Source organism: Vidua chalybeata, chromosome 1, assembly GCF_026979565.1.
Source record: "Vidua chalybeata isolate OUT-0048 chromosome 1, bVidCha1 merged haplotype, whole genome shotgun sequence".
NCBI lineage: Eukaryota > Metazoa > Chordata > Aves > Passeriformes > Viduidae > Vidua > Vidua chalybeata.
Window position 1 is genome coordinate 51666682 of NC_071530.1, and position 23650 is coordinate 51690331.

A 23650-nucleotide genomic window follows, 5' to 3' on the forward strand; every position below is an offset into this window, starting at 1 on the left:
TGAATGTTAAATAGTAGTTGGTAGCATACTAGTCTGAGTGGAAGGATAGAAACTGAAAGAATAGCACTGAAAGACTATTAACTGAACACTTATTCTGAAAACTTACTCATTATTTAAAAGAAGTGCAAGAGATGCTAATTTTGAAGTGCCAAGAGTTATGGGTGGGCAGCAGAAAAGCAGTAGAATAAAGTAAGCCAACAGAACAGCATTTGATAAATAACAGATATAACACATTGAAGAATAACTTGAAATATATATTCAGTTTTTGGTGATTTGGCATCTGATTAATTAGGAGAGCTCACTTGACTAGCACCCCAAGCCAAGTGGCTGGCGGGTGAGAGATGAGACAGGCTTGTCTTCAACTACTGATTGACTCTATACAGAAACAGTGTTTTAAGTGTATAAAGTTTCATTTGGCTGTGCTGTGTCAATTGTACAAATTGGGTCAGGATGGGTGTTTACACATGGGCAGGATTTCAGAGGTCATGCTTCCCATTACAACAAGGCCATTGTCTCAGTTTCTGGTACAAGGCTAAAAATGGTTTAGTAGGTGTCAAATGTTAGGTCCCTGAGGTCAGGAAATGAGGCTCAGCAACAAGTGGAATAGGTTGCTTACAGATGAGAGACCTCCAGGTTTTCTCTCCATCACATATATCAAAATGCCCTTACACAAAGCCTAAAAAAATGTGTCCTTCTCTGATGTATTGCCTATTTTAAATCAATATTTTCTAATCTGGTAGAGCTGCCATCTGTCCTACGTGCTGAGTCTGCTGCTGAGAAGTGCATTTTGCTACTACTGACTGCCAGCAGCTTTTTTGCAAACCACTGACTCCCAAACTCTAGCCAGCTCCATGTGGCAAATCTGCAAATCCAGTGACAGTGAACAAGTTTTCTGAGGCCACCACTCAGTCTGCAGCACCTCGTGACAGGTGGCCAGACAGAAGGACCTGGATCTTGGTCATCAGAGACCTGGAAGCAAGAAGAGTGATGATCACAAACTTTGTTGTCCCAGAATTGCAGTATCCCAGAACATCAATTTAATAGTCATTTGTCAAAACTGTGGCTTTGTTGCTTTTGGCCTCCCAAGCCTAGTGTTTTGGTTTGGGTTCTCTTTAAGGAATAGAGACAAAATGCACCTGCACTGCCAGGCACTAGGAAGGTTCAAAATGGTTGAACCTAGTTCAAAATGGAGAGCCTAGCTCATCCATGCATAACCCCCAAATGTAAAAATTATATACTGGATAGTGTGTGTGAAATACCAGACCTCCCTCTAGGGCTGGCAGTGTGGTTCCAAGACTGTCAATGTCTTCAGGAACCACAGCCATCACAAATGCCCCATTAGTCAAGGGTTAGCTGGTCCCACAGCTGTCACTGTGAGTACCTCCCCTGGGTTCCATCTACAAAGGATTCACTTGCCAACAGCAGCCTTTCATGGAGAAGGGGACAATGAGGTGGCAGGACCATCTGCTTAGTTTCAAAGGACCAAATCAGGGCCAGAAAGTAATTACAAATGTGTTACAGGGAAGATGTAGCAGGCAATTTTGCAACTCCCTGAAGAGAGAATGGACCAAGCTGTGTTTCTAGCTACACTGAAATTCACTGTAAAGAACTTCATCTTCAGTGATGATACTTGGAGGTTACACTGTCTGAAAAAGGTAAATATAACTTCAATTTCTACAATATTCTGTGGTGACATTGAAAATATAATTTTCTATATGTGTATGTAAAGCTATACAAAACCTTTACAATGTAAATAAAATATACAAACTATTATAGCAACAGAAATTAAAGTCTGGGTATTTAAAACTCTTTGTCAAAATTCAGGATCACAAAAGAGAAGCCAGAATTTAAAAAAATGTTAAGCCACTCACATAAGTCGGTGGGCAAGCTTAGTACTTTTACTTCCTCACGTACACAGCTCTGATTTATATACCAAAAGATGTTTGCTTAGATTTCAACCTAAATCTCAATGGTTTCAGGGGGAATGTGCTTGCTCAGTAACATAATTTCAATCCTATATCTTATACCCTCTTGAAGCTATAGGAAACATGGAATAATAACACAAATCACCACATACTGAAGCTTGACTTTTCTCATGGGTGCCATTCTCACAAAATAAGTGAAGAAAAATAGAAAATAAATTAAAGCACAATTTTAGTAAATAATTGTTTTGCTGAAGATTTATGTCTTATTTCTTTGGAAAGGACCTAAACATTTCAAAAGTCTAAACATTTTAATTTTTGACAAAATCCCCCAGATATATATTAGTTTCAAAGACACTTAAGTTTAAAATGTCTAAAAGAGAATTATTTCAGCTTTTCAGAATTCTCCATAGAAAATAAACTTTTTGCTTTCATCCATTTGCCCATTTGCCTGATTTCTATAAAGTACAAGAGAAGTATACTTTTACACTCTTTGCTAGCACTCTAGTGCCAAAGTATTTCTGCTATTTTATATAAAATACACAATTACAAGTTCTTTTACATAAGCTTCTTGGAGTTTATTGCTTGTAAGCCTGAACTGAAGACAGTAGGCACTATTTTGTTTTGAGTTGCTATATATTTTGACATTTGTCTAAGGGGAAAATTCATGTAGTGCTGTAGGACTGTTGTTTAAATTCCAGCAGGAAATATGTCTTGTTTTGAAAGAAAGGCTTGTTTAAAATCACAGATCTAGAATAAAGCCAAATAATAAGGCCAAAAAAGGAAACAAAATAATTCTTACAAGAGGGACCTCTAGGCTTAGAATTGCCTGATGTATGAGCTGTCAGAAATCCAAATTTCACCATGTGCAGATAAATGTTTTGCAAAATCCCCAAGTTAGGGCTTTCTTGGCAGTATGTGTTTCCTGAGCAGCTTTTTGAAAAATTCAATCCCTTACAATTGCAAAAACCTTGCAAAATGGTGCCTTCCTGCAGCAGAAGTAGAAATGCCTATTTTCAACACTTTGCTTATGCTGGTATGGTCCCTTATTTCCTTGCCATTTCTTGAGCTAAGAAAGGTGTGGATCCCTTTGGTTCAGCTGTGATACATGAAGTTCCTAAGCATTTTTGTGTGTCAAACTTATTGAGTATTTATGAGGTAGAATACAGCATCTGAAAACTTTGGTGGATCAGTCGCTAAAGAGGTGAATCCCAGGTGCTAGGTATTCTGTCCAGGAGGATAATGTGAGGATGAATGACCTACAGTAATGTGAGAAAGATGAGTTTTAAGACTCTGTGCACTCAAGATACCTTTAGGTTTTGCTAATATCATTTATTTGTCTGCAAGGTTCACACCAAGCCAGGAAGGTAAGTACCAAATATTTGGAATACTTTAAAACCAGTCCTGTACCTTAAATCAGCATTTGATTAGGGGATTTCTTTCACAGGATTGAGGACAGTAATGCAGAACACCTTTGGTCCCATTGTGCTGTTTCTTGGGAAACTCCTTACTGAATTTTCCCAAGTAGGGAAGGGTTATGGAAAAGAGGGACTGAACTGAGGAGGCATCAGTCCACCCCCAGACCTGCACTTGGATGGAGTATAGCAAGGCCTGGTTTCTGAAGATGGTTGGCTCACACTACCCTTCACCTGCCATAAGTCTCACAGGATCATAACCAGCTGAATGAGAGGTGCAGGTGGCAGGGACTGCAAAGAGAGAAGGCTCAGCTGATGTCTTTTTAACAGGAAGGGAAGAGGAGGATGTCCTGCAGCTTCAAGGTAGCTTAGCTTATACAAAAAAAAGAAGGTTTGCAGCAGAAGTTATATGACGCATCTCTGGCAAACAGAAGATAGGCTTGCCAGCATATCTTGTGGAATTCTGTAGTCTCTGGGATGCACATCTTTCCACTGGATTAAGAAGATCTGTGTATTCCAGCTGTCTAGTATGTGCAAAGCTAGTTGTTGGGAAATGGAGCTGCAGCTTCAGTGAGTGCTAGTTAGCTCAGAGCACAGAGCATTAGCCCAGTGGCTTACTAGCTTCATGCAAATTCATTGGTACACTGTGGGCCTAGTAGGGATGCCATGAGCATGGCTATGTAGAGAACTATTCACTCTAAATCTAGGGAATGCTAGATCAATTTTAAAAATAAAGAAAACCTTTTGTATTCACTCCTCCAGTGACATGACAGTTTCAGATCCTCTCTGCTCTGCTTGTTAGAAGCCTTATTTCCCATCTAAGGTGTAGTTACAGCTCATTTATGCTCAATTGGAATTGAACACCTAGGGGAAATCAGGATACATGATCTATGCAGTGCTTGAGATGGACTGTAATTGTACTGAGGGAGCTGCCAAAGAGGTCTGCTAATGGACAAAGGTGTTTGGAGAAGGGTGGTGCTGTTGGGGGAGAACATTTTTCCATATTATCAAAACATAAGCCTGTAGCTCAGCTAGTCCCAGTGGATGGTGAGGGTAGGAAAGATTCTTGTCTCCTAAGCCAAATTTAGAAAATTTCCAAACATCTTTTGCCTCTTAAGCTCAAGTAACAATAGGCTTCGTTTTCTCCGCTTCAGCTCTGTTCACTGAAATGAGAAGTATTGTCTCCCTGGGGGAGAGCTGAAGCAAAGTAAAGCAAGCTGTGTGCAATTACTGCTTTCTGAAAAGCAGGAGGATCTGGACCAATACAAATGGTAAGGCTCAGTTCTTGATAAGAATTTTTCAGAGCAGCACTGAAGGGCAAACCCCACAGCCCTAATTCAGCTAATTCACTCCATGTCACATTCTCACCAAAAAAAGACTGAGCAATTTGTCTATGAACTACAGTTTCTTTCTCAATCACTTTTCAAAAACTTTATCTAAAATAAAGAATTTTCTTCTGCATGTCATCTTGCTGTAGCATTGCTGGTTGCCAGAGAAGTCTTCACTGGGCATAAATTGCAGATAGTAAGTCAGTGGTGTTTGAGGATCAAGCAATACCCTCCACACACCCCAATTTCTCCCTGTACTTTCACCATTTGCAAATACTTCCAAGTTTGTGAAATTTATATCTCTTCTACCATTCCTGCCCCAGCACTCTGCTCTGCATGTGAATATCCATGAAAGTCTGTGAGGAGAGGGGAGTGCAGCAGAGGGGTTGTCACCCAAATTAATTTATTCTTTTGCACACAATGGGTTCATACTCTGGTGATTTAAAATATGGTCTTTACGGTTTTCCAGGATGGCTCCTAATTTCCATGTCCTGCTATTTCTCTCTCTTTCGCCTGGGCAGCCAAGGAACCCTGCATTTCTTTCTAAGGGGCATCTGGGCCAGGAAACATTCTGTATTTTTCATGCAGGCAAATATACTTGTCCTTCTCACACTGTACATCTCTGCAGGCATTGTTTCAGAACTTCCAGGCTGTCTGTGAACTGGGATCCATCTGAGAAACTGTCTGTACTCAGCCTTCCACTATAATGGAGCTGCCTATTTTGGGCATTTGCAAAGTGTCCTCTGCTCTGCTGCCTTCTTCCTTTGCTCTCAGAGGGGCTTTTAGCACTGGTGGGGCTTTCAGGTGTTTAGTGTGAGGTTTAAATCCTGCTGAAAGGTGTTCTTCCTCTCCCTTTCTTCTGAACTATTCTTCACCTATCCATACAGTTGATGAGAAAGGGGTTTGTTCTAGAATGGATTTTAAGAAGAACAGAGGTATTTTAATGTGCATTGAGGCGCTGTGATGTTAATAATTACTGCCCAACTTTCTTGTACTTTTGAGGAGGAAAAAAAACGGGCTACTTCAAGTTCTTTAAGGATGGCTAGTTTTGAAATTAAATCATACAGCTCTACAATTGTCAAAACACATATGTGTTTATTGAGTATCTTAATGTGTTAGTGCAGTTTTTAAAAGGCCTCTTCTTCCAGTCAAGCTGCCAGGAATAATGTCAATATACATTCAGAGTCCTAACTGAAAATACTGTTGATGAATAGTGCCCCTCACAGAGCCTATGATGGAGAGCAAGTTGAACTGAGTATCTAGACTAAACTTTGTATAGTTCAGAGGTTCCTATTCAGGACACTACATACGGCTTTCTTGCTTTATACTGCCATCTTTTTTATATAAAAACAAAACAAAACAAACAACACTTGTTACCATAGTTATTAAGCTTTTGAAAACAGAAGAAGCAAACTCTGAAAATGCAGTAAGAGCTGCTTCACGCAAGGCAAACACTGACACAGCAACCTCACTGCTTACTCTGTATTCAAAACACTGTATGCATCCACAAAAACATTGCTGCAGCTTACTAGAGCAGCAGCTTACAAGAGGATGAAATATTTTATAGAAGGGATTTAAAGAAAATGAGAAAAGAATACATGATCATGCGGTGGTTAGTGATAACAGCTCCCCTTAGCTCCATGCTGAGCTTCAAAGCAAATATCCAAACCCTTCCAGCAAAAAGAACTGCGATTGCTGAACAGGTACATGTGGGGGAGGCCACTCTTCCAGTTACAGCAGGTATCCTTATGTTGTATCATTTCATTGTGAGGCCAAGAGTTGTATATTTGTTTTTAAGAACTGCAGCAGTTATGGATTTAGAGGCATCCGGTACTTTTTGTTTATAATTGCAATAATTTCTTCATCTGTCTGTCCTCTTCAGCAAAGAGGACTGAGGGACGTGTCCACAACTTTCTGGTCTGGGCTAAAACATTTCCTTGTATAAGGGAAGATGCAGTCTCACAACTCTTCTGATGGAGAAGGACCTGAACCTGGTTCTCTCACATGGCAGATTATCAGACTCTTGAATTATTGCTTTACAAGGTCCTGGGAATATCACCCCCACAATCACCATGTACTCTTTCCCCTCTAGCCATGCTTAGTTGGAGTGAACAATGAGAGACGAGAATGTCAGGGTAATAGGTACAAGGTCTTGGTGGGACTTGAGCATGAGTAAGGTGTGACATCAGGCACTGGTGTGTGTCAGCTGAGGTGTATTTCATGGGCAAATGAGTTACCTCCTGTCAGCTGGGCTGCAAAATATTGGGTAAAATCTATGACCTTTTATCTCCCTGCTTTGCCAAGGGGGACTTGCTCACTGCCAACACAGAATGGCTGAGAATAAATGTCACCAAACATCTTTCCCCTCACACTTTCAATGGGTTATCCTGAACTTTCTCACAGACTGATACTGATATAAGATACTGAAATGAGAGTTGCATGTAGCCTCATAAAAATTGACCTTTTGTACAGAGAAATTACTCTTCTCCCATGGCAAGGAATTCCTTTTTTGGATGGAGGATTTTTTTAGTTCTTGCCAATATAATATATACACTGATCACACCTTCATGGCATCTATCTAAACCATACTGAAATAATGTGTAAACTTTGTGTGAAGGTCATGGAGAGGGAGTGACATCATTTGAAATTGAACCTAGAGAATGGATACACTCATGCTAAAGTCAGGATAGTTATCCTTTTATTCCTTACAGTTTAAAAAGAAATTCTGTGTAACTCAGCAGATTCCTTTAACTGCTAAGGCCACAGTTTCCCCATGCTGCTCCCTGAGTTGCAGCAGTAAAGCTATTTGTGAGGCTGGGCCATGAACCATATTACAAATTGATTTTGAAACAGGGCAGGGGAGGGGTAGAGTAGAAAACCACCCAGCAAGACCCCCTGTTTTTTTGCCTCCTGGAACTACAGAGGGAGTTGTGCACTCCTATACAAAGTGAATGTCCCATGGGCAGTAGAGCTGTTTCAATTCATTACAACCACCCCAGACTCACTTTGCATAGAGCACAAGAAGAAACCAGGCATTCAAGGAGTGAGGCAGCAAAGAATTAAGGAAGAGATCACAAAATCTGAAATAAATGTCATTGTGGGGAAAATGATCAAAGCAGGGAAGATCGATGTAGACCGCCTAAAGGAGCAGTGCAATTCTTTAGGGAAGGGGCTTTTCACTGGATCTATGTTGCAATTGTTCTCACAGTTCATGCTTTCTAAATCCATAGCTTGCTCTGACTTGTAGTGGTGTGAACTTGATGAACTGCTGCTTGGGTCATTTGATATTTATTTCAGTAATTTAAACTTGGGGGGTTTTCCCTCCTCAATAAAATAAAACTGAAAAGAAACACTCCAGGCTCTTCTGCAATACAAATTTAATTTCATAGATCTAAAGATCAGAACTGAATAACAAACACAGAAAATATACTTGAAGAGATTAAAAGGATTAAATAAATAGCTTTCTATAGAAATATTTTCTTAAACCTTCTGGGAATGTGATAGAAAACTGAGGTGCAATGTCTTTATGACCATCAACGGAGTGCAGTTCAAAGGGCTTAAGTGCATTCTGAAGGATTTTTTCAATTTGAAATTTGTAGGTCGTCTTCCTCTCAGTGCTGCAGTCCCCTCTGCTTTCTCCTTGCCAGCTGTCGAAGGAATGACTCTCTTCTTCAAATCTCTGAGTGTGCTTGATTTTGATCCCTGCTCCAACTCCTCAGCTGTTTCTTGAAGGCCATCTTGAGGTTTGGAGTACCTTCTCTGCCTTCCTTGTTGAGCCCACAAAAGTCTCTGAGAAAACTGGGGAATTTGCCAAAGCATATAGGCTCTGCAGGAGTCCCCAAAACCATGGCTGTTCTTGCAGAAAGAGCAAGCTTGGCATCTCTGACCGGGTAGTCCTGGGAAGCAGAGTAATTTGCTTAAGAGGAGAATGAAGAGCACACCATTAATCTTTTTTTGCATGTGTAGGATTTGCAGCTTGTCTTACTCAGCTCAGCGGCTCCATCTCTGCAGTGTCCAAATGCCTCAACAATGCCAGGCACTACACCCTGGCGCTGTCGCACCCTTCCCTCATTTCTCTCAGCCCCTGCATTTGCTTGAATCCCTGCAAGAATTTTGAATGTTTATTGGACCAGATGAAATTGAGAAAAACAGAAAGAAGGGTGCAGTGATATCACTCTGAAGTAGAACTTCTAATTTGTTAGACATCCAAAGCCAGATGACTGTCTAACAGTGCGTTAGGGCTTAGGAGCTTTTTCAGATAAACGCTGAAATGGATTCAATACAATATGGAAATAGCCACCATTCTCTTTGCATTCAGTCATGGGACTAAGACCCTGAGTGAAGTTCAACAGATGAACAATTGTCCCTTAATTAATTATCAGTAGTTAACCTGTGCGAACTGGCCACAACTGTGGTTGTGGAAGACATGTCCCATCCAAAGATAGCTCTGCTGTGTCCCCTCTTGGAATGCATTTGATGGATTATTTAGATTTCTGCTTTTGAAACTCTCAGAAAAGAGAAAACATTATTATACCTCTCTGCCTGCTATATCATCTAGCCATGTCCTTGCCCAAGCTGCAAGACTGAACAAGAATATTCAGTCTGCACATGGGGCTTTGGTGTGTGCATCTCATGTGTTGTCTCCTCACATTTGCTCAGGTACAAAAGACTCATGGTAACCCTTATAGCTATTAAGAAACAGGGATCTTTTAGTGATTGTCACTGTATTAGTGTGGAAGACTATTCTAAGCACTATTTGTGTTTTGTATCATAAAAAAACCGGCCACCCAAATATCACAGTAATAAGTGTTGCACCATTTCTTGCATAAAACCTGAGTTTGAGGCTCATGGGCTGGCATTCACTTTGGACCACTCATAATTTACATGCATTAAGATATTTTCTAAATTAAAAGCAAAATAAAATCCATCTGCTCACACCTTCATGGTATTTATCCAAACCATACTGAAATAATGTGTAAACTTTGTGTGAAGGTCATGGAGAGGGAGTGACATCATTTGAAATTCAGCCCAGATTTGATCAGGACCTGGCACCAGTTTACTAGGTTGGTTCAAAAACTCCAGAGACCTGGTTCAAATCGCAGCTGATGAACACTGCATACTATTATCCACATGTAAATTGTCATATAAAGAGGCATTTTTTCTCCTCCTCCTTTTCTTGATCTTTGTGTCACCTTTTTTAGACCTCCTTTGGATGCTATTGGTGAAAATGAGGAAAATATTGTGCAGAAAGCTAGAAGAGAAAATTTAATGTTGGAGAGTTATCTTAAGAACTGTGTAGGAAACTTGGGTGGTAAACTGGGAGAAACAAGATATGACATGTATCACACATGCATCTGGAAATAAATGTCAGGAAGATACATGTTCTTCTCCTGGCTCTGCCAGCTCAGATCTTTTGTTTAGAAGTTATGCTGGTCTAAACTGTTCCCTTCTGTCCTAGCTGATCCCAGCTGGTTCTTCCCACATTATCCTTCCTCACCTTACATGCACACATTTGGTTTTCAACACCAGTTGCAGCTTGGAGAGGGGCTGGAATAAACTCCTTTAAATCTTTTGCAGTATGGTTCATTGATGTAGTTCCTGATCCTAACCTGTGCATGCTTGAGTTTAGAAGTGTGACATTATGGAGCAAAACCAGGAACTCCCTTAGCTGGCACCAAATCCATGAGACAAGGGCTGTGGACTGCTCTGAATTGCCACCTGCCCATGAGCAGATTGTTTTATGTTCTGTCCCTACTCTGCTTCTCCCTAAAGCCAGAAGACCTTGCACATGACCACCCATCTCTCAGAGATGTTTGGAGGATTAAAAAGATAATACTGCTACAGGCCAAAGTTTCTCAAACTGATACTAGGCTGATAAAATTGAACTGAGAACCTAAAGAGTTCCAAAATAATATTCTGAGTATTAGAAGTGTGGCATGTTTGACAGTGATTGTATTGAAATAAACAGATTTATGCTCACTTCCAAAACCTTCAACATTATTGCAAAAAAACACTGCATTTCCTGGTCATTTGAGCTTCCAGATATGGCCTTTACTGCCATTATTTCCCCCCATTTCATAATTTGTTAAATGAATGAAAGAAAAGTAAAAAAAGTATCCCACATGAGTTTTTAAATAGAGAAATATAAGCCTCCTTAAAATGGATCAGCATAACATTTTTAAAATTTCAGAGAAATCAAAGATTTTGGCATGTCATGCAAAAGAGTGGAATTACTGTTAACATTTCTCATCCAACTCTGAAATGCAGGCTTGGTTATCTGCTGTCTACTGATGCTCAAAATATCCATCTTCAAAAGTGAACTTTCCCATTTCCAATGAGAAGAGTGATCAGAATCTCCCCAGCACTCTTCTTGTTCCCATGCTCCTGCCACTTACTGCATCCAAACCAAATAAGATGTTAATGAGGATTAAATCCAAGTCAAGTTAAAAACTCTTGTTTCTTCTTTCCAGCATAGTTGGATTGATTTGCAAGACCACTGTCTCTTTTTCATCTTTATCGGACTGTTTATGAGCTGACAGACCTGTGTTTGTACTTTTAAGCAAAGACCAAGAATGGAAAACATAATCCTCAAGGTGCCTTAGAAATTTTAGGTAGAAAACCTTTCCTGTTTTCCATACACACCTTGTTATAAGAGTCAGGATCAAGTGTCTGGAAGTATTTGCTTTTGACAATGAGATAAGGATATTTTTATTTCACATGATGGAAGAGTTAATTTGTTTTTTACTTAGGAAAAAAAAAAATCTATCTAACTTACCAGTCATCAGAACAAGACTTTTACAGTTGCAAATGAAGGGGCATATGTTGCTCATATCTTGCATTTCTGTCTGCTGCCTTTATCTTGATGAAAGACACATTTCAGACAAAAAATGTAGCCCAAAGTTTGGTCTTCTGATTTGTAGAGTAGGGAAAGAGTCTAGTGATTCTTGTTGAGAGGAGTGGGCATGAATATAAATAGTGGATTTGCCTTAAGTGTCTAATTTGTGTTTGTTTGTGTTTTCATATTTGCAGCATTTCTGTAATAAATATAAACCTATCCTAAAGTAGAGCAATTTTATGAAGTATAAAAATGACAGTCAAGCAACTACTTCTAAACAGTTCTGGGGTCATCTTAATATAGGGCAATAATTTGCACCTTTGGAGTGCAAAAATTGGAGCCTGAGAGAAAAGAAAGTCTTTGTAAAATGTCACGTCTTTGAAATGAGAAAGTACTTGCAAAGCATTACCTCTCTGAAATACCTGTCCTTAGCCTTCTCTCCACAATTCCTGGAGAACAGGCAGAGCAGAGGAGCAGGAGATTAGCTACAGAGACCAGCAGAGGAGGAGTAGCTATGTAGGGTGGGCTGGGGTCCCACGATGTGATAACACAGTACCCTGGAGCCCACTCCCTTACTGGGAATTTTACTAGTTAAAAAAAATAAAAAAAGAGAAAAAAGAGGGAGAGAGGGAGAAAATAGCATACATGGACAGTTCATTATACTAATAAAGTTACTATAAGTTTTTTTGTAACTAATATTTTATGGATTTTATCAAAAACCCCTAATCTTTGTCATCTCTGTTGTTCTAAGAATAATTTGGTGATTTAACTACTTAGAAAGATGTTTTTCATCTGCTCATTTCCTCAGACTTAGTTCATGAGGGAGACTTGTCAAAAATATTCCAAGAAGTGAAGCAATACAAGGCAAAGGACTGAGTTTTTTGAATGTAGTGATATATTTCTTTGAAAATCTTTGAAGCAGATGAAATGATAGACAGAGATGTTTCACTGTAGCTTCAGCGAGAACTTTCAGAACTTGTCATTTCAGAGCAGCTGGAGCCTTGGCACAAGCTCCATGTTATGTTTTTTCCTTTAACTCTTCCATGGTTCTCCCCCAAATTATTTCATTGTTAGCATTATAATGAAAATAAGCAAAATTACTATAAACTTGGAAAAATATAAAGCCTTATCCTTGCCTTATGCAAACCTCTATTCATATTCATAAAACTAAACTAATTTTCTTCAACTAAGAAAGCAGCCTTTAATCTGTTCTTCAACTACTAAATGAAGAATTATTACCTATGTTTCAGATCAACTTAACTGTGAATGTACCATAAGTCTTTCTTGTATCTTTTTCCCCCTAATCTCTATACTCCAAGCTTTAAATTCACCTTGTCTTCAAAGAAGTTAACTTTCCATCTGAGAGGCATGGTCTGTATTTTGTTCCTATTTTCCATGCCTTTTGGTCATCTCTTCTAAGTAAAAATAGCACGAAATAGTGTAGTCATGCAACCTGCCTGAGGACAGATTAGTTTCAGGGATTTCTTGCAGTCTGTGTATTTCACTTGAGAGTCTTTTATGCCAAAGGAAGGCCTGATCTTGGTTTCAGTATTTCACTTTTCTTACCTGCATGTTCCCCACTGCTGGCTGAGGACTCAGTAGAAAATTACAATTTGAAGGCGACAAGAAGCCTGCCTGAAGCAATCAGGACTGAGCTGCTGTTCCCCTAAGCCTCCATTATTTTGTGGGATAGAGTTTAGGCAACATACATTAATACAGCTGATGCACTGCAATTAAAGAGAAAAATCATAAGACCATGCTCACCATTGCTCATTATTAATGATCATGTCTGTGTCAGTGGTTTTTTTGCAACTCTGCCTATTAGCTTTTGAAGTTGAACATGCTTAAATGGGCTCTTTTGAGGGAGGAAAGATGACAATAAGATTTTGGAGAAAACAGATCCATGAAAAAATAATGATGATGGAAAACACAGTGAGTAGAAGGAAAGTAATTCATAAAAGAAAGGGATTAGAGACCTTTCCTTGCCTTTCTCATTTTCCCTCCTGAGAGTGAAGGAGTACATCCTTCAAACCTTTTTGTGCACCAAAAGGACAAAATGGACCATTGCAGTAAATCAGTCTGATTTTCTTCATAACATTTGTCACAAAACTTTCCCAAATTAAGTTTTGATCAAAACCATGTGTGGAGGAGAGGACAAAAAGGAACCATGCCATGAAAAATCAGCTGTTCTTTCTAGGTGAAATGTTCATGTGGCCCATCCTCTTGCTTGACTTTGATACAATTCAGAGCCTTGGCAAGGCAGTTGCCCCTCAGTCAGGATGGTGGCCACATGCTGATGCAGTGAAACAGGAGGTGGTAAGCTAAGGGATAGTTTTGCTTTATATAGCTATCTGTCGGTTTTCATGTGTCTTTTAGCTTGAGCTTCCACTGTCTGTACTTTCTTCAGAAGTAGTCTGAGAGATCTTATGTTCCAGGATCTAGAGGAATTCTTCCACATATATTTCAGAACATTTTCATTGTTTTTCCCCCAAGTTAGAGGTGGATTTTGCAAATTTTATAAAAATAAGTTGACCATTTTCTGGTTTTTCTTCCATGTTTTCATTTTCTTTCAGTGAATTAATCTGTACAATATCCTGTACTAAAAAAAATGGTACTGAGACTCAGAGACATTATTCTAAGTAACTGTATGAAACCTGCTGGTTCCAAAAGCTTGCTAAATACTCATTCAAAGTAGATTTTACAAAGTTAGGAGCATACTGGCAACTTGCTTTCAAAGATGAGACTTCAGAACTCATAGAACATCTTCCTGAATCTTTCTTTCTGCTTCCTTTGGTGTCATGAAGGAGTAAAATTGAGAAAACAAGTTTCATTCATTGGAAAGTACTGTTAACTGTTGAATTTACAGGGTATTTTGAGATAGAAGTGTGCAAATAAATTTTAAACGAGAAGAAAAATATGGGCTATCACAGTAGATGAAGTATACATTTTTTGTTGCAGGGATAAACTGTATCTTTGCTTAGACCCTAGCAACATTGTTGAGCCTTCTTATTTTATCTATCTGAAAAAATCCAAAGCAATGTCATAAGAATTTAGCAGTATGTCATTCCTATATAATAAGCCATTCTGAATTTAAGGAGAATTTGGCCAACCAGGTGAAAGTCTTCTGCTGACACTCAGCAGCCTGTCCAGTTCTGCATCTTCCATTTGAGTTTGAACAGTATTCCCCCTACCCTTGTTGCAGTTCTCTAAAAGTTCATGAAGTGCTTGCCTGGGAAGTACACCAAAATTGCAGTCATGAACTTGAAGTACCACTTTGTAGAAAGAAAATCCCCACGTCAGTTGCAGTTTCTGCAGCGACACTGATGGTGCACGTAGGATAAGAAAGTGCAGTGTGGAGGTGTGCACGGTGCCAGCAGATCATGCAAATTAAATATTCAGTCCCTCTTATTTCACTTGTGTCAGTGATTTCCTCAGCCAGGCTTCAGTGGTTTTAAAAGTGCAAACCTACTGCTTTCTTCATCACTGGCAGGGCCGCTGGGACCTGCACTCGGCATGCTCCAGGAGAGTCAGCAGCTGCTTAAATCAGAGAAGGCATGTGACTGATTGAATCACCTCTCACATTGATTTATGGACCTCCAAGGTCATCTCTTTGTGGCTTGTAAGTGATTTTCTTTGCATGAAAAATATAAAAGAAGAAATTGTAGATGACCTCTTTATTAAGAGAAATGTAAAAATAATGAATAAAGACAGATTTCATTTTTTTTTTTTTTACATATAATTCCAGAGGAGGGAAAAACCCTTCTCTCTCTAGGATAATGACATCCTTAGCTAAAAAAAAAAAAAAAAAAAAAAAAAAAAAAAAAAAAAAAGGTATATATTTATATTTATGTGTATATATATATATATATGTATGTATGTATGTATATATGTATATGTATATGTATATGTATATATGTGTATATATATATGGAAAAAGAAACTCTTGGTCCCATGGACAACATCTTTACAAGTTACCGATCTATCTAGTGGTTTTTATTTGGTGGCTAAGTACATTGCTACTCCTCTTCAGATTGAATTTAAGTACTTGCTCTGCAAGCTCCTGCCAGAGGTTAAAAAAAACCTGCTTACAATGCACTGTAGGTGCCTGAGCTTCTTATTTCTAGTTCTGCCATTCACCCAGCTAGCATCCAGCTCTTCATTTCATGCTCATTTTCAGGGCATAACTTATGGAGTAAAATGCTGTACAAGAAAAAGAAAGAGGAATCTGTTCTGTAAAAATACAGCAGGCATACCTGAAGTACTACTGCAAGATTTCTCTTGTACTTGAGTGAGGAACTATTTCTTTGTCTGGAAGAATTTATGTTTTTTAAGCTTTTAATTGAAAAAAAAAAAGAAAATTTGAAAAGCAAAATAAAACATTTTTTCATTTATCATCATTACACTAAAATGAGTATGTCTGAAGAACCAGAGAAAGTTAGTTTTTTTTTTTCTTTTCCAGGCATGCTAGAAGTCATGTGAAAGAGCAAAACTTAGCCTATTTTTTTAATTCTTTATAAAGACTTTTCCTCGTGCCTTTCATTCCTTTCACCTATCACTCCTGAGCAGGAATGTTGTTGATCACATGGATAACACTGAGAGCAAAGTTCCACGAAGACTCTCAAGCACAGAGTTTCACCCTTGGTCTCCAGGTATCACATGCATCAAATACTAATTCTATTTTCAGGAAAGCAAAGAGCTTTTAAAGAGTGAGACTCCTGGTCACTGACTAATGTGGAAATCAGGGAAATGCCATGGTTCTTATCCATCAGAAATTCTCAGAATAACCAGAAATTCCCCATAGGAGAATCAGAGCTAAAATAAGTTAAAGCTCAAACTATGCAGAAAATATTTCAGAAATTCTAAGTGTAGTTTGCAGAACTACATAAATAAAGGCCATTTACTACATAAATAAAGTCCCTTTATTCTGATTTTTTTACCTTGTTAATGATTTAAAGTATTTTCTTGGCACACACCAGGAAATTTTGTTCTACACACATGTACAATTTCTGCTTTAGCAGCTGAGCTTAGGTTCAGTTCTGGCAAAGCTACTAAGGGGGTCCACAGGGAAGAACTGCAGAATTACAGAATTTATACAACTGCTCTGCAAAAAAACCTCTGAAATCTTAAATTAAAAGTAAAGGATGAATTAATTGTGTGGGTACGCATCATTAATATAGATTTATTTCTTTATCATTTTGCAGATAAAACAAAACTGATGATAAAAAAAGAAAATGCATCCTTTCAAAAGAACTTATTGGGAAGCCTTAGCGAATGCTTTGGCTGACAGCCCCTGGGAACACAAAGTCAGGCAAAGTGGATGAACTAATTTGAAATGCATAATAATTTGTACTTTTAGAGACAACACAAATAAATATTTCCCTTTTTTACTTTCCAGAAATGTTCATAGATTTTCCATTATTTTATGCCCTTTTGAAATTCCAGATTCCAGACACGACAAGAAGTGAAGTGCAGTAATGCTGTGAAAGAAGTGGTTATTCCAGCAATTCTGGCTTCTCAGGAAGGAAATAGTAATATTATATTTTCCATATAAAAGAATAAACATATGCTTCCAGTTGCAGTGACCTTTCAGATTAAGCAAACAAGACAAGAGCAAAAAGCATTGTTTTTTGTGAGAAGGTGGATGGTGTTGACCCAATTGCTGCTGTCTGAAACACTGCTCAATAATTTATGCTTGTGCAAAGTGGATGTAGAGCACTACCAGATTGCAGGGGCACATTCACTTTCCTTGCACGGGAGTTCAAATGTCATCATAAGGCACCAAACTGAGGAGGGTGAAAAAAGTGAAAGGAGCAGAGAAAAAAGGATAGACGTTTTTTAATGGCAGTCAATGTACCAAATAGTAGCTGTGTCCTGGACTTCTGTGCACATAGAGAGACAGGAAAATGAGCTTTGAGTTGCTTCCTACACTCCCTGTAGTAGTGATAACCTCATACCAGTCAATTGCCTTGGAAATTTCACAGCCCATTTGCCACAAACCCAAGAGAGCTGCACAGTTTGAATAGACCCAGACATCCAAGCACTTATCTCAAGCAAGGTTGCACTTCAGACTTCTGTTTTCAAGACTTGTTTCCTTTTATCATCTTTCATGCCATGTGTTGCAAGTGACTTCTAATAGGGAGAGAAGGCCTCTCTCTCCTTATCTGCCCCTGGGAGGATCCCTCAAGGCCCTGCTGAGGTGAGAGAGCCACCAGCTGGAGATGCCATTAGGAACATGGACCTCCTAAGAGGAGCCTTGCTCAGAGGCACACATTGCTCCATTATGGGCAGGTCCATACCTGCACTGGAGGTCACCACCGCGTGCCAGGAGTGTCTGGTTCATTGGCAACTGCTCATCTAGACTTGATGCTTGGGATCTCAAAGCTGGAGAGACTGTGATATTTTATCACAAGAGGAAATACCACTATTCAAGAAGATGAAATGTCAAAGGGATGAGACTCTTGCTCAGCATTCAGTAAATTGTCAGTTTTATCTGTTCTTTTCCAAAATGAGCATGTCTTTAGAGGGGGAGGATTGGAAAAATTTTTGTTTTCTTGAACAAAGAATGTTTTTCCTCAAAGTTTGCATCATTTCTTGATCAAAATCCAAACATCAAATAACTATAGTTTGCTAATGTTAATGTTAATACTACTACTACTACTACTACTACTAATAATAATAATAATGATGTTGTTGTAATGCATCGTATATTTATATTGAAATATATTTTCTGGCTGTTACAATTATTTTTGCCTTTTCTCCCAGAGGAGTTATGCTTTATTGACAGTAGCAAATGGCTGTTCAGCAGTCTGTGGTAACATCTGTAGAGTTGCAGGTCTCCTTGTGGATTGACAGACATTTTACATTGATAAGAAGTTAGTATTTTCTTCACCTTGCAGATGAAATGCAGACAGCAGCACAAGAAGGGTCATTTTTTCTTGGTTTGTTTGGTGCTTTTTTCTTGGGGTTGCTCAAGGAGTTGGTGCAGGGCTGAGATTGATGATGGTGCAAACCATGCCCAGGAGTTCAGCTCCTCCCAAATGTGTCTGCTGTTTGTCAGCCATGGGTGAAAGCAGAGGAGATTTGCTGCCTCTCTGAGTAAAATACTGGAGAGACATCCTTCTGCAGCAGCCTGTGTTAGGGAGAGAAAGGCATTTCTTTAAGACATTTAAGATATCAGCATAGAAATCTTGCTTACTGGTTACTACTTTGTAGTTCATGTGAGCCTGTAACATATAATCTGCTGTGGTATTTGCCATTTTGAAGCATGGCTTTTAACCAGTGGAGAGCAGTACTCCCTTTCTCTGTGTTGTGGAGTTTGAAGAGAGAGGGTGGCTCTGCTTTTTGTCCTGGGAAAGCAAGAATGCCTGCAGCAGACACAAGCATTTTGGAACAAGCGTCTAAAGCCCTTATGGATGACAAGTATTATGTAAATCAAAGGTGGTGAAGATTTGACAAGATAGGAAGTAATAAACTCTGTAAATAAGCAGGTCCACTTGAATACAAAGTTTACCTTATGTTTACTGTAGGATTTATGTTGCAGTGTAAAAGACCAAGGTATAAAATTCCTTGACAAGCAACGCTCCAGAGAGAAGTGGTTTCAAGTCTATGTTTGCCAGAGCCCTCACAGACCATGAGGTGCTTTTGAGGACATGACTGACAGGTAAACAACAAATCAAGTTGTTGTCTATAAAGTGAAATTTCACTCATCAAGGGCTAAAAAAAATGTTAAGAGGATGAGAATTTAGTTGATAACTGTTAACCCAGTGTATGCTGTGCTAATATAAGAATGTAGGAGAGTAGCAGGTGGTGGGGAAGGTTGGGTTTTTTCAGTGATAGACCATGGCATTTTTTTCTCATCTAAAGTAAATGTAAGGAGCAAGTAGCTCATAAAATCCAGCCACAGAATCTTGCTCCTGGAATTGCTGAACTGGAGATGAAATAGGTTGGTATGAAATGGAAAGCTTGCAGTTGTACCAGGATTTGTGACACTCAGATTTTGTTTTTAGCACCATGTAGTGTCAGACAAGTCACCTTTGCTTTGATTTCTTCCCTATAAACCAGAAATGTTATATGGAGATATAGTGGAGCAGGGTCACCTCAAAGCACACTTCTTACATCCTCTAGCTCAGGAAACCAATCAAGCATTTATCCCATGGGCAGTGGGAGGAACTCATAGTTCTCTCTCATATATTCCTTGTTAGAATATTAACAGTGACTGACAACTCTTCATGATCCATGTTGTCATTCTGGAAGCTGACATGGTAGCTGAGGCTAAGATAGTGAACCAAATCAGCTGAAGTGAATTAATGCTTTGTCAAAGCTACATCTGACATAGTGTTTACAACTTCACTTCCCATTTCACGAGCACTTTCCCGCAACATTGTAGAGAGACAATGACAGCCTTGAGAATGAGTATTTCCATAGTGGAGCTGTAATTTCTATTTCTATAGCCACAAAACATTGCTATTTTTGAAACAAAATAAAACCCTGCTACCATGTTAGGTGTACTTGCTCCTGATCAGAAGGGGAATACTCATTCATGTCTGCGAAGAAGAATATGAAGAAAACTCATTTAGCTCATATAGTAATGTGCATTTGAACTACCATATATGAATTTCTTTTTAATTATTATTCCTTCTCTTTAATTATTTTTATTACATATCTTTACTTTTTCATGTAGTTCTGCCATTAATTGCTCAGACATTAATCCATGAAATTTACACCACAGTGTATGCCAACCACAATTCCTGGTGGAGCAGTAGGCAGCTCAAGAGTGAGTTTTCTACAGTAACTGCAGAAACTGTAAGTCTTTTCCCATGAAATGCAACTATTTGGAGTACCTAATTAGGGATGGGATAGCAGACAGGAAGGCACTGTTCTGACTTTGCCAGTCAGATTAGCTGAGCCAGAACCAATTTCTTAATAAATCATTAATTTTTTTATGACAAGAGAGAAGGAAAGCTGAGCTGCAAGTTTCCCTGAATTGCTTGTTTTCTTCCAGGATGTCTTTGCAGTCACAAGGAAGTCCATGTGAAATATGAGATAGTTGCTTTCTATGGATAAAAAAAATAATAATCTAGATTTCAATTGATGTTTTATGCATGGGAAATAAAATATATATATGCAAGGGTTAAATAATTCATTATTACCCTGTACACTGTAAGGAACTTACATAGGAAGGAGCATCAGGTAGTGCTCAAAGTAGTGCCAGAAAAATTTAAGTGAATTATGGAGTCAATTACAAATTCTTTGATGGCATTGGCAGTAGGAAAGTCTGACCTAAGAGATATAATGTAGCCTTTAAGCTGCAGCCAAAGATCTAATTAATAACAAATCTCATTGCTGCAACCGCAATCTACCTCCTGGACCATGCAGCTTTCTAAGAAGTAACCTGGTATCATAAAAAGCCAATATGTGGTTTCTTCCACACTAATTCACATTTGTCTCAGTCACAGAGACAACCACCACACCAACTAGGAACCTATGATTCCCCTCAGCACAGGGGGTAAAGCAGAAATCTTCTTGAGGCCCTTTCCTAACTGACTTTCCTCTGTGGATGTGGCTTCTGAAGTGAGAATGATGCTTTTGCACAGGTAATTGCCCTGAATTCACCTTTAGAAGTTTTGTACAGGACTAGAACTTGGAACCAGATATTGCGACCCATATCTTCAGCATATGCCTGTGTTTGTCGAAGTTTAGACGGTGTTTTGGTCATCCGCAGGCTTGACTGCACATTTCTATCCCTGAAGTAGGAAGCCCATATCCTAATGTGTCATTTCACACCTAATTTAGGAAAAACAGAGGGTGTCTTTGAGGAGATAGTAGACAGGAGCTGCTTTTTTTACATCAGTGACTGACATAAAATGCTGCTACCGTTATAGTTTCACCTACTGAAATTGCTTTCTGTGATCTGGGATGAGGCATTTCTTGTAGTGTATTGACATTATGTAGTTTTGATCCTGAAAAATGGACTATAATGGTGTAGAAAGCCCACTATTAATAAATCCAACACAGCCTGCAACAGCCAACCAAGTTCCAGAATAATTTGGCCAGCTTCAGAATGATGCCATGTTGAAAGGGGTCTCATCACTCCTAGCCTGATCTCAATACTGTCACTTAATCGAGCTGACCAGTTCAACCCCGGGTTTCCCATGGCAGTGTCAGAGACGTCTCGTTCCATAAAGCCATTTATTCAGGGCACGGTAACACACGAACAGCCCGAGCTGGTGCCTCCAAGGAGTATCCCCAGCAAAGGAACCCCGGGCTTTTCTCCCCTCGCAATCTACATGCTCACAAGTCTCGCTCTTCCTCCCAAGTCTCTCAGTGTCCATTCACCAGCTGCCACCACTCTCTGCCCTCTTTGTTATGTGAAGGGTCGGCAGCTCACGGTCTTGTCTGTCTGGGCTCCCACCCAGAGCTCAATCTGCATCTCACACTGCAGCTTGCAAACCGGGCTGCCTGCACCAGGTGTGCTTCTCAGGACCAGCTGTGCTGTAGGGCTCTAGACTTGGGCAGAGGGGGTGGGACTGGAGTAAAATCCAAATGTTGCAGCATAAGATGCTGCTCCTGGCAGTTTTTTTCCAGGCTGGACACTCCTGGCAAGAGCTTCAGCTGCTGATGTGTCAGACAGGGCTTCAGGAGATATATAACAATGTGCCTTACCCAAGGTAACCGAGCTGTTCAGTGACTGACTGAGAGGATGCTGTTGCTTTGAGAGCATGTTTGGTTTCTGTTGCCACAGGGATTTCTGTGTAGTGATCCATCTCCTTGCAGGGTCAAAAGCCTTTTGTGGCTCAGCACTCCGGGGTCCTAACTCCCACTGGGCCCTCACAAGCTCTGCTGAATATTAATAATTAAAGACACTTTTATGATATTTTTTCCCCACACATGCATCATCCCACTCCTTCTCTAGCTTTACAGAAACAGAACCTCAGCCTCTCCACCTCTAGCTTCAATATGACAGGACTCTGAAAGTTCAGAAGGCTTCTTCCAGCTGAGAGTATGGATGAGACTGGGCTAAATGTGCTTTTCTGTGCAGCCAGAGGTTTGTAGGGAGAGTTTTCCAAAGGAAGTGTCTGTTTTTAAGGATCTGGAGTACACTTCAGTTTCAAAACAGTAATTCCAGACTTACTGGTCATGTTGCAGCACTATCCGGGGCCTGCTGAAGTCTTTTGGTAACCAACTGATTTACTCTGAGAGGTTGGATTTTAACCCTGAAGACCTCTGTGATGATTTCTCCAACTGTGTTTCTAGGCGAGAGGAGTGACTGTGATATCATCGGGAGCCTATTGCAATCCCTTTGGCAGCAAAGTGAAAAGGATGGGTTTGGTTTCTACAGACCTCTGGCAAAGTACTGCCCTGGGCTATTGCCCAGAAAACTGGCTGTTTTTGAATAATAAGTCGTACTTTTGGAGTGGAGATTCATGATTATATAATGAGACCCTGGCTGTTTCTCTCTCACTGCCTCCCTTATCCCACGCACATGGCGATGTTGACGTCAAGTCCAACAGTTCCACTGAAGTGAAGACAAGATTGAGCTGCATGGAGGGAGCCCTCACCAAATGAATGCCTGTTAACTCTGTGGTGTAAAGCTGTTCTTCTCTGCTCACTGCACCCTTGGTCAGAGGCTTCAGCTCATCAGTCCCCATTGCTGTCATTGCCAGACACTTTCATTCACTGCCTGCACCCCTAAATTGTTTTCTAGTTGCCTGTATTGTAAAGTGGGTGCTCCACAGATGATCTTTGGTTCATCTGGAAGACCAGAGTCTTACTACTTGTTCCTTATTCTGGGGTTTCTGTGCCTTCAGGCTATAAACCTTGAAACCTCGCAGCAGCAGGAGTCCATCATTTTCAGGAACAGCTGGCTGTTTCACACATTATTTTGCCGACTATAATTTGGTCAGTTTTATAGTGTGGTTCCAAGACCATTCAGACTCCACTGGTTTCTTCTCACACTCTCCTTTCTCTGCCAGTGGTCCCACCCTTCTTGGTTACCACTTCCCTGCAGCTTTCAGAAGCAGGATATCCTTGCTCACTCAACCTTCTGCAATTTTTCAGGTATTTTCCCCAGATAGTCCCTTTTTATTTCTTGACTCTTCTTCCCTCCCCCACACTTCATTTCTGAGCACTGGAGAGTTTTCTGCATGCAGA

General features: G+C 39.7%; 2 long non-coding RNA genes across 2 annotated transcripts; one reads left to right on the forward strand and one right to left on the reverse strand.

The window, feature by feature from the left end:
* The first annotated feature begins 1544 nt into the window (after positions 1 to 1544).
* On the forward strand, positions 1545 to 16802 carry LOC128795570 (uncharacterized). The gene is made up of 4 exons (XR_008433588.1): positions 1545 to 1655; positions 14991 to 15119; positions 15960 to 16149; positions 16702 to 16802. It is a non-coding gene; the product is annotated as an uncharacterized LOC128795570 (long non-coding RNA).
* Positions 16803 to 18252: 1450 nt separating this feature from the next.
* LOC128799560 (uncharacterized) lies at positions 18253 to 22687 on the reverse strand. The gene is made up of 3 exons (XR_008434764.1): positions 22632 to 22687; positions 22163 to 22339; positions 18253 to 18629 (listed from the first exon to the last, which is right to left on the reverse strand). It is a non-coding gene; the product is annotated as an uncharacterized LOC128799560 (long non-coding RNA).
* Positions 22688 to 23650: the final 963 nt, after the last annotated feature.